We start from the raw sequence: 10,168 nt of genomic DNA on the forward strand, positions 1-10,168 counted from the left end.
TCTTCAGAGTGGAACAAGCGAGCAGCTTCAACAATTCAAATTAGTCTGTTACAGAGTCATCAACAAGCACGCCTTGCTTTTAAAGAAAAAAATTTAAAAAAGAAAAGATTTTTTTTTTTAAACAGGAAAACAAAACCTAGTACTGATCCCTTTTCTGACAATAATGCGATTATTCAAAATTAACAAGCACTGGGAAGGGGAGGAGGACTATAGCTACAGGCCTTGTCTCACATGAGTACATGTGGGTTGGTGCAGGGCATTTGTCAGTATTGCAAAAACGAATTTTAATTTTTAATCTTTAGTTTGATTTAAACATTGTTGTTAGTATAACGCCGATACCAGCTGTGCAGAGAGGGCTCTGGAGAGAGGTTATAGCAGCATACACCTGCGGCTCTTCTTAGCTTCTGGAGGCTCCAGGGCAGTGAATATTCCTTCTTCAAATACATTCCTGTGACTGCAGTACGCTCCACCTGTCTGACAGCCTTCAGGTCACAGGCCAGCTTTCCAGCAGTCTCCCTGGTGATAGGCGTCTGTTAGTTCTTGGCAAGGTTCTCACGAGTAGAAGGGTCATCTCTGAAATCAGTATGGATCCCAGTAAGCAAGAAAGGAGCCTTTGGAGCTATCTCAGGTATCCGCTTTTGCATTTGCGAATGAGAATCGAGAGACGACTGAAAAACAGACTAGAGATACATCTGTTTGTGGATAACTCAGTGGTTGTAATCTGTTTTAACACTCTTGACCTGCAGTGTCAGAAAGTCCAGGAGTATATGACTCTCCACCAATCAGAACTGTGAGTGCATAGTTGTCAAAAATAGTCAACACGTATTTGGTGGAAGTAGGATATCAGGAGACATGTTTTATCAACAGCATCATCTTCCACAACATGCTTAATTGTCTGTATTGCTGAAATGGTTTTGTATCCACTTTAAATATTTTAAATTTGATGTTGACCTCAACTTCTCCTCTGCTGGGTGTTGGCAGCACATCATAGAGTTGTCACTAATTTGTAGATGTGGATTGCCAGGTCTTTCTTCCGAGCCTGTCTTGTCTGGAAGATCTGCTGAAACCTGTCCACCACGAGTGACCTTGCTGATATTTGATATACTGGTGGCATAGCTTCCGGCATCATATTAACCTGCAAGTCATCACAGCAGGACATACTGATAGATGGGTGGTGGATTGTAAGCAATAAATGAGTTAATTTATGTAATGCATTTGAAGCTGTAAAATGCATGTTAGCAATTATTGCTATTAAGCTAAATATTTAATCTTAGTATCATTCAGTTCACTGTAATTTCACTGGTAGAGCCCTGGCTTTGCTGTTTTTTTTTTTTTTGAGATAAGTATTTTCAACTAGAGAGTAAATCAGAATGATGAACTATAATGCCGGGCTTTGAACCGGTTCAGTCATGGTTGACAAAGCAAAACCAGAACAGACCCGAATTTTTACTTTTTGGGTGACCCGGAACAATAACCAGAATGAGAAAAATTGTAGGTGGAAGCCCTGAAATGGGAGACTAGGAAGAGGCACACTGAGCCCTTTCAGGAGCCTGATGCATGAGACTGGATTATTGGCAGGACTATGAACAGCTACACACATTCAGAGCCATGCGGTTGGCTGCTATTTTTGAGCAGGGCACCGCTGTTTCTGATTCTGCTCAAAATCCAACTGGCAAGAGATTTGGTCGCTGTGCAATGTGTATGCTGCTCTTGTTTTCTGTGAGGGAGATTAGGTTTCTAGCAGGGCTTCAACTCGTAATTTTGCCCGTTACGATTATCTTTCTGCTTCACCCAAATTTAAAAAATTCAGGTCTGCTCCAGTTTCATTTCCTCGGCTATCTACGACTAAACCAGGAAGAACCGGTTCGAAGCCCTGCTATAATGACCATATGCATCTGTCGTTGCTCTGGAGAGTCTTCCATGATGAAGGTGGCAAATGGCACTCCTTTCAAGAAACTTAAGTAACGTTAAAGAAAATCCTTACACTAGCATCTGTTACCAAAAATAAACTCAACACTTGAATCAATGTTTCTTTCTTTCCCTTTATTTGTGGTTCAAATTATTGCATTTGATTATAATCAAGAATGTCTTCAAATATTTCGTAGGGGACTTGCAGCCTCAATGCACCAGTATAACTTTGTATTGTGTGATTTTGTACAAATAGGGTTTACCTTCTCTTATTACAATCCTTTAGCAGCAATACATCATTCCCTTGAGGTTCAATTTCCACAATTAATTAGTATATGTTCCCTATAGTGACCCTTGTTTGTTTTGGGGATTGTGTGCCTAAATCGTGGGCAGGAAAGATAGATTGCATTTTATTCATGAAATATTTTTCTGAGGCAATAAGGACACATTGAGGTAAGCTTGGCTTCCTCATTTTTGCTACAGTCCCGTGGAAGAATAGACCAGTCTGTTGCGTTGACACTGCTGCTGTATAATCAATGCAATCCATAATGAGCACAGACAGCAGTGTAAATATCACACTGTAACACATGTCAGGAAAAACAATTCTTTAAAAAACACCCATTTTCTCTAACGTGTTTCTATAGGAACTGAAATTGGATGTCAGGCTGATGCCTGTAAATAGATTATTTTTGAATCTGAAGGCGTGCACCAGAAGAAGCCATTAGTTTTCAATCATGAACAAATCATTCTGGATCATGAACAGTGGTCTGGTGACATATTGATCTAGTTATTGTATTTTAGTGTCTAAAAACTCTTGAAGCAAAAGACATGATCAAGTTTGTAATTAAACATCTCTTTTTTTAAGCACATGATGAAGAAGTCACCTTAGTTTACAGCCAAGCTCATTCATTTGTTCATTCGTCATCAAACATTCATTGAATGCCAAGGCTGCACCAGTCACCATACTGTACACCATGGCTCCAAAAGCGCCTGTTTTCTCTTAGTGATCGAAGTAATAAATAATTGATTTCAGACTTTGATGAACTTATGTTATATATCAATTCTTCACATGCAATTGATATATTGACTTCTATTATAAAGCATATGTAGAACTTCATTACTTTGGAAAGTAATTTTATTAATATTTTCAGTGTGCAAGGTAAAGAACCGCCTACTTCACATATCTGAAAACTTTTATAAACCTGTTGCCATCAAGTCGATTTCAACTCATAGCAACCCTATAGGACAGAAAAGAACTGCCCTATAGGGTTTCCAAGGCTTGGCTGGTGGATTCGAACTGCCAGCCTTTTGGTTAGCAATCGAACGCTTAACCACTGCGTTGCCAGGGTTTTGTGAAAACATATATAGAAGGACTGTGTTAAATATCTTAAAGCAATTAGACCAAGTATTTAAAATCACCAGGACATGCATTTCTACCATACACACTCATTCTTTCATATTTTCATAGCATTTTACCAGATGACCTCTTGATAAGATGAAATATAAAAATTGTATGAATATTTTTGTGTGTATGTGGGGGGAGGGTAGTTAATCAACAGCCAAAAGGAAAGAAACTTAATTTTAGATGTTCACTCAGATGATTGGATTGTCCTTTGAAGTGCCAAAATTTGCTTTTCCTCTAAAAATATTGACACAACCAAATATAATATGCAAGTAAGTGATTTCAAATTGAAAAGTGATAATTGGCTTAAATTGAATGCAGATGTGTAATTTTTATTAGCTATTGAGAAAAAAATTTTTTTTTTTTTTTAATTGAGAGAACTTGGGTTGTAATCTTGTCTCTGTGTGTCTCTCACCTCTGGCTTCTGGTTTGCAAAAGTTTATTCTGTAAATTAATGTGTAAACAGAGACCCCCTCCTGTTTGGTGAGATCGTAGGTTGATGCATTGTTTGGGATTATCACAAAGAGAAGCACAAAGCCTGGAAGGGGCTCCATGAAAATGAGCACCCTGAAATGAAAGCTATTATGGTAATTATAGCTTATGGTAATTCCCTATTATAAATAAATTTGTAGAGGATTGTGAAGCTGGAAAGACAGAATTTGATTGATCCTGTACTGAGATTTCTAAATGCCTGAGAGTATGAGTGAATATGGATTGTTCACCATATCTCATCCTGTTAGCAAAAGTACGTTCTCATTTATGGTGTTGCTCTTCATCTAAAACATGTTAGACAGTGTACTTTCTTGTTTGTATATAGAAACCCTGCAGCCAAAGGGTTGTTTCCCCCACAATCCTAATTGCTGTAACTCTCCTATGAAGTAAGAAGCATGATGGCAATACCAACTTTTTGGCAATTACCCCTGTGTTCTGAAGGGGCAGACACTTGTACCGTATTACCCACAAGGTAAACAAAATGTGTATGTATCAAATAGAAAAATGTTAAGGAATTTGGTGGAAGCTTTGCCAAGGAAACAAGCCAAAGACCTACTGTAATAGGTACCATTGTTTCTGATATTTATCAAAAATATTTTGTGTAAACAAAGGTACTTGTTCTCAGCATGTTGTCATTTTATGGGTAATTCAAGTGACAGTTTTTAAAAAGAGCTAAGTAAGCCATTTGTTGTTTATGTCAGTCAGTGTTCATTCCAGACTGACATATCTTTCCAAATAAATACTACTTTGGAGTAATTAAGGCATCACAAAACTGTCTCAGTCCTTGGCTATCCCTTTCATCTTGTTCTTAAAAAACACTTAGCAATTTCTTGCTTGAGTTCCTTGGTGGAACCTCTTATTAATTACCTTTTTATCATTGTGTTAGAAGTCACCTCCACTTTAATCATTAAGCTTGCAATTAACTAACCAAATTTTATCACCAAAAAGGGTAATGTTTGGAACCAAGGAACTCGTATCTGTTAAGGGTATTAAGTAACACGTGTCATATCATGGTATTCATGTTACTAAATGACTGTGGAGTGAATTTAAAAAGTGTGGTAAATTTTATACCTTGGGGAGATCTATTTTATTGACTTTTTTCTTTAGAGATTATTTGAATCCTTGGGCTTTTCTCTCATTGCTTTCTTAGCATCATTTTGTTCAAGTAATTAAAGTCACAGTTAAACAAATGTTTTATCCAAACTGTGCAAATCAATTCCAAGAGAAGATTGGAATTCTGTGGCTCTGACTTATGTAGTGTTTACTTGAGTTCCTTCATGTCTTAAGAGAGGTAATTGGATCACATAATTCTCTGTGAATTTTTTTTGAAAATCTAGTTTAAATTTTCTTTTTATCAATATATTGCTTGTATGTGGTTTAAAATAAAAGCCATAATTCCCTGCAATAAACATAACACACCCATACCCCACTCTCCCGAAGCGGCCACTTTCAGTTCTTTACCTGCTATTTTCTACCCCTACCCACACTACCTATTAATTTCTATTATGGAAGAGTTAGATTCCCTCATATTTTCTCCGGAGAAAAGGCACGTTGGAGGTCAATTTTCGAGATCTGAAAATCTGAAAATGTGCTCATTCTATCTTCATACTTGGATAATTGGCTGGGTTTAGAATTGTGTTACAAAATAAATTTTCCTTAGAATTTTTGTTGCTTATTCAATGTTCTAGGAGCCCTGGTGGTACAGTGGTTAAATGCACTACTGCTAATGGAAAGGTGGGCGGTTTGAATCTACCAGTTGCTCCAAGGGAGAAAGACGTGGTAGTCTGCTTCTGTAAAGATTACAGCCTTGAAAACCCTATGTGGCAGTTCTACACTGTTCTGTAGGGTCGCCATGTGTTGGAATTGACTCCACGGCAATGGGTTCAATGGGTACTCATTGTCCTAGTTTCTTGTGTTGGTGTTGACAACCCCAGTGTCACTCTCATTATGGTCCTTTGTGTGTGGACTCGGACTTTTATTTTACTTCAGAAACCTTTTATCCCTACTGTTCTTCAGTATCGCCATCAGTGTGCCTTAGTGTGTGTATTTTGTTGCTATTATTTTTCTGTGTATTGTGCTGAGCACTCTGCAGGCCTTTCAATGTGACAACTCATATTCTTTAGTTTTGGTATTTTATTTTTTATATAATTTCATCGATATCTTCCTCAGCTCCAGTTTTCTTCCCTTTCTGTAACATAGCTTGGTTGAAAAATTACCTAATTATCTAGCTTTTTTATTATTTCTCTCATTCTCTGTCTGATTTAATTTCTCTCTTATTCTTTAATTGATTTTTGGTGTTGTATATGTGATATTTTCTCAACTTTATTGTCATCTTTCTGATAGCTTTGCATGTATAATATTTTTTCTCTTTCAGAAGAGTTTTTCTTATTATCTAAATATCCCTTCGTAATAATAAACTGTTCTTTTGTTAGGAACAAAGTGTCTTCTTATTTTTTTTGCATGTTTATTATAGATTTTTCTTATTGTTTATTTATTCTTTATTGTCTCAATTTTCTTCCTCTTTTTACTTTGTTTTTGTTCCTTCTCATGTTGGAAACATTTCTTGATCCTTTCTTTAATGAGGTACCCCAGTGTCTAGAGAAGTGCTTGGCTCAGCATGTATTTGTTGAGTATTTGGCAGTCTTTCTTGTTTAAAATGGAGACATCTACTAAGAATTCCTATGAACAGACCTTGCCAACATGTTGATTTTACTTTGGAATACTCAGGAAAGGAGGGATCTGGGTCATTTTGTTCGTTGACCCTCAAGCATCAGTATCTATAAAACTTTTCTTTTGGGTGAGTCCCTAAAGGAGGTCTCTACTATGGCTCATTAAGGGAAGGAGTAAGTAAGTCTGGCTTCCAGAATCTATAAATTGAGTGGAGGAGGAGGATTAGAGTATCTCACTGTCCATTATGTAGATGTTTATTTAATTCCGTTGTTTTCAGAATAGTGTCTTACCCCTGGTTTGCTGTATAAAGTCCCTGTCCCTAAGCCTACTCTCTCTGATTTAGTTTCTCCAGAGAGTAAGTTGCATTGCCTGCTGGGCTGCAGGAGTGATAGTTGCCTCTCTGGCTGAGGTGGAAGAGGAGACCTACAGATTTTACTGGTTCTTATAACCACTTTCAACTAAGCCTTATACAGATTTCAGCTGTACTTCTCACCATACCCTCAGAGTAGATTGACCAATTTAGCAAATAAAATACAGAATTCCCAGTTAAGTCTGAATTTCAAATAGTGATTATTTTTTCAGTGTAAGGATGTCTCATTCAATGTTTAGAATGTATTTACATGAAAAAATTATTTGTTATTTATTTGATTTTAAAATTAAACTGGGTGTCCTCTATTTTACCTGGCAGCCCTACTAGAGGCACCTATCCCTCCCATTCGTAATCTCTTCTGCAGTATTGTGTTATGTATTAAATTAAGTTTTATCAGCTTTAGCCTCATCCTGCATCTACATTTCAGCTTCCTGCACGCTGAAAAGTCAGGTAGCATTCATCCATATACTTTATATCCCCTAAAGTATTTGTCTTAGTCATCTAGTGCTGCTGTAACAGAAATACCACCAGTGGATGGCTTCAACAAACAAAAATTTATTCTCTCACAGTCTAGGAGGCTAGACATCCAAATTCAGGGTGCCAGCTCCAGGGGAAGGCTTTGTCTCTCTGTCAGCTCTGGAGGAAGGTCCTTGTCATCAATCTTCCCTTGAGTCTGGAAGTTTCTTAACACAGGGACCCTGGATCCAAAGGACATACTGTGCTTCCGGCTCTTCTTTCTTGGTGGTAGGAGGCTCCTCCTCTCTTTTTGCTTCTCTCTTTTATATCTCAAAAGAGATTGACTCAAGATACAGCCTAATCCTGTAGATTGTGTCCTGCCTCGTTACCATAACTGCCTCTTATCCTGCCTGATTAACATCATAGAGGTTAGGATTTACAACACCTAGGATAACCACATCATCACAAAATGGAGGAAAACCACACAGTACTGAGAATCATGACCTAGCCAAACTGACACACATTTTGGGGGGACAATTCAGTCCCTAACAGTATTGCTGATAATTTTTAACCTGCTTTCTTTTCCTTTCTATTATGTATGTTAGAAAATAAAAACCTTATTCATTCACTGTCTCTTTGTTGGAATAAACAAGTGGTGAACAAGTCTAGCTAGAAGTCTGTGTAGTTATTTTTAAAAACTTTGAGGTTTAGTCTCCATGATATCCTTTTTTTCTGTAGTAATTGTCTGGAAGTGAAAAATATATGTATTTTTTTTTTGCTTTCTGTGCAAATTGTAAAATTACTACAGTCTATAGAACACCATTCCTCTCACATCCAATTAAACTATTTGGAGTGAATAATTAAATAATTCAACTTGATGAAGCTGTTTAAGTAAATTTGTTGTGAACCACTAAATTATACAATGTACATGTGTAGAAAATAGAAATGGTTTCGCTTTGCGTGCTTCTTGTCACAGAAATAGGATGCAGCCAGTAGTTTCAAACCTAAACGCTAAAGTCAGGATCTTTTACACACTGTCCAAAAGATCTTTAACAACAGAAATAGCTGTTTATATGTTTGTACTTACCTAAGTAAACTCAAAGATACGTGAACATTTTTAGTAAATTAAATTGAAAGATTATTTTGTTTGCCTTAGGAGACATTACAGTACAGGCTCCCAAAGATAAATGAAGAGAGTTGGAACATGGCACAAGATTGAGAACTTGTCAAATCAAAATGGAAGGTAACAGGCAGTCAATTGGATTTTTTTTTTTTTTTTACATTAGCATGTCGTTCAGCTTCTATCACTGTAACAAATATTATAAAATATGCTTTATGGCATAATATCTTTCATCTATTTTTGCTGCAGAACTTTTAAGAATAAGATGGGTTTTTGTTTTTACTGTACCACATTTCATTATTAAACATGTGAAGTTTGTTTCCTTAAGGATGTGTTTTCCACAGAGAAAACACTAGGCGCCAATTGTCATCTCAGACACAGAATAAACAGCACTATTAGTAGTCAGTGCAGGTTCCACGGAGTCTGAATTGCATGCTGGTGAGCCTTCTACAGGTACTAATCATCTCTCAGAGCCCAGCTAGTCTCAGCTGCAGGGAAGGCCACAAGTTGGAAATTTCATCCTGTCTTTTATTCAAACACTAGAGAATAAATGTGAGAATGAGGAAAAAATAACAGCATTATCAGTACTCAATGCAGGTTCAGCGAAGTCTCTGAATTGCTTGCTGTTGAGCCTCCTTCAGGTACTAATCATCCCTCAGAGCCCAGCTGGTCTCAACTGCAGGGCCTCAGCTTAGGTATTTCATGTGTCTTTTATTCAGACACTAGCAAATAAACATAAGAATGAGGAAAAGAATAAAACTCCCTCTTTCATCAAATCACAGAAAGTATCTCATAACTCCGATGACATGGAAGAATGTATAGTCAAGTAAAAAAAAAAGTCCTTTTTTTTCCAAGAATTTTATACAACTTTATATCATGTGATTGCGGTGTGTGATAAAAAGATGCTAACTAGTTTCTGTCAGTGATGGAAAACATCTAATGTCTCTCACTTCCCTTTCAAGACAGGAGAAATATCTTGGGACTCAACAGGTATTTGATATAAAAAATAAAGAATCCTAAAAATTGAAATCGCCTCCAAAAAGCTAGAAACATAAGTTTTATGGAGGTATTTGCCTTTTTAAAGAGGAAGTGTAATGTATTTTTTGGCCTTCTACTATGGTCTAAAGTATTGACCATGTATTTATTTAAAGTTGTGATTCGTAGGCTTCACAATCCTCCCCATGTGGTAGATATTTTTACTGCCATTTTACAGACCAGAAAAATGAGTTTTAGAGAGATTAGTTAGCATTTCAGTCTTTAGAAGTTTATACTTGCCACAGAAGGGATTTGAGGCTCAGACAGACGGATTTGAAATCCATGGTTTTCTAGTATAGTACATTGAATCACATGTCGAATATGGCTTACTCAATTATACATTCATCCATTTTAGAAAAGGACAAACACTTACAGGTATTTAAACGCCCTGACCCAACCTGCCGATTGGTAAAGATGATTCCATATGTATATGAAAGCCTTTTGGGGATTATTTATGATGTTTGGAACATTGACATATATAAAGAAAATCCTAAAGAGGCTACATGTATCTACTCACTGGAGAGTTAGTAGTAACATGGAGGAGATAGAGAGAGAGAACAAGAGCGAGAGCAAGAGAGAGAGTGAAAGCGAGCGAGCGAGAGAGAGAGAAGACGTTTAGAGTGACTGCTACCAGGACTCTGGAGACAGATGCGTTCATGAAACAAAATTACCCATATGGTGCCTCTTCCAGATTTAAATTACTTTGTAGCATTAA

At 36.9% G+C, this 10,168-nt stretch overlaps 1 pseudogene; it reads right to left on the bottom strand.

The window, feature by feature from the left end:
* Positions 1-369: 369 nt before the first annotated feature.
* On the bottom strand, positions 370-2,884 carry LOC126066231 (cell division control protein 42 homolog; annotated as a pseudogene).
* Between the last annotated feature and the right edge of the window lie 7,284 nt (positions 2,885-10,168).

Source organism: Elephas maximus, chromosome 23, assembly GCF_024166365.1.
Source record: "Elephas maximus indicus isolate mEleMax1 chromosome 23, mEleMax1 primary haplotype, whole genome shotgun sequence".
NCBI classification, from domain to species: domain Eukaryota; kingdom Metazoa; phylum Chordata; class Mammalia; order Proboscidea; family Elephantidae; genus Elephas; species Elephas maximus.